The sequence below is a fragment of the Macaca mulatta genome, chromosome X (genome assembly GCF_049350105.2).
Source record: "Macaca mulatta isolate MMU2019108-1 chromosome X, T2T-MMU8v2.0, whole genome shotgun sequence".
Lineage (NCBI taxonomy): Eukaryota > Metazoa > Chordata > Mammalia > Primates > Cercopithecidae > Macaca > Macaca mulatta.
The window spans coordinates 82,604,540-82,606,028 of NC_133426.1; the positions used below are offsets into that span (position 1 = coordinate 82,604,540).

General features: G+C 39.6%; 1 non-coding gene across 1 annotated transcript; it reads left to right on the plus strand.

The window, feature by feature from the left end:
- Positions 1-1,156: 1,156 nt before the first annotated feature.
- Positions 1,157-1,263, plus strand: LOC114675157 (U6 spliceosomal RNA). The gene has a single exon (XR_003726254.1). It is a non-coding gene; the product is annotated as a U6 spliceosomal RNA (small nuclear RNA).
- Positions 1,264-1,489: the final 226 nt, after the last annotated feature.

Consider the following 1,489-nt stretch of genomic DNA (forward strand, 5'->3'; position numbering starts at 1 on the left):
AAAACCCCATTTCTCCCAAAAATACACACACACACACACACACACACACACACAATTAGCTAGGCATGGTGGCACACGCCTGTAGTCCCAGCTACTCAGGAGTCTGAAGCGCAAGAATTGCTTGAACCTGGGAGGCAGAGGTTGCAGTGAGCCAAGATCATGTCACTGCACTCCAGCTTAGGTGACAGAGTGAGACTCTGTCTCAAAAAACAAAACAAAACAAAACAAAGAAAGAAAAAGAAACAAAATAGATGGAGAAACCAAACAGAAAAATCAATACGTAGTCAGCACGCTTGAACTACTCTTTAGACCAAATGAATCTAACAGATATATGCAGAAAATTCTATCCAGTTGAAGAATAAAACACATTATTTTCAAATACACCTAAAACATTCTCCAGGATAAATTATATAGTAGTCCACAAAATAAGTCTTTTTTTTTTTTTCTTTTTTTCTTTCTTTTTTATTTTATTTTATTTTTTTGAGATGGAGTCTGGCTCTGTCACCCAGGCTGGAGTGCAGTGGCATGATCAAGGCTCAGTGCAAGCTCTGCCTCCCGGGTTCACGCCATTCTCCTACCTCAGCCTCCGGAGTAGCTGGGACTACAGGCGCCCGCCACCACTCCTGGCTAATGTTTTGTATTTTTAGTAGAGATGGGGTTTCACTGTGTTAGCCAGGATGGTCTCCATCTCCTGACCTCATGATGCGCCCACCTCGGCCTCCCAAAGTGCTGGCATTACAGGTGTGAGCCAACGCGCCCGGCAACGTGCTTCTGAACAACCGATGTATCAAGGTAGAAATTAAAAAAGAAACTTAAAAATATCTTGAGACGGCTGGGCGCGGTCGCTCACGCCTGTAATCCCAGCACTTTGGGAGGCCAAGGCGGGCGGATCACGAGGTCAGAAGATCGAGACCATCCTGGCTAACACGGTGAAACACACGAAACACAGTGAAGACAAAGAAAACTTACAGGGCCATATACCAAAACTTTCGAAAGGTTGCAAAAGGTGTTCTAAGAGAATTTATAGCAATAAATTTCTGCAATAAAAGATAGCTTAAATAAACCAGCTAACATTACATGTTTTAAGGAACTAGAAACAGAAGAAAAAAACTACTCTCAAAGTTAGTAGAAGGAAGGAAATAAAGAATATAGCAGAGTGCTCACTTCAGCAGCACATATACTAAAATTGAAAAGATACAGAGGACTTTAGCATGACCCCTGTGCAAGGATGACATGCAAATTTTTGAAGTGTTCCATATTTTATAAAGAGAACAGAGCAGAAATAAATTAGAGGCTGGAAAAAAATTAAAAAGATGAATGAAATTAAGAGTTTGTTTTTTGAAAAGATAAACAAAATCAACAAACATTTAGCTAGACTAAGAAAAAATGAGAGAAGACTCAAATAAAATTAGAAAAGAAAGAGGAGACATTACAATGGATCCCACAGCAATACAAAGAATCATAAGAGAATGTTATGAATAATTTTACA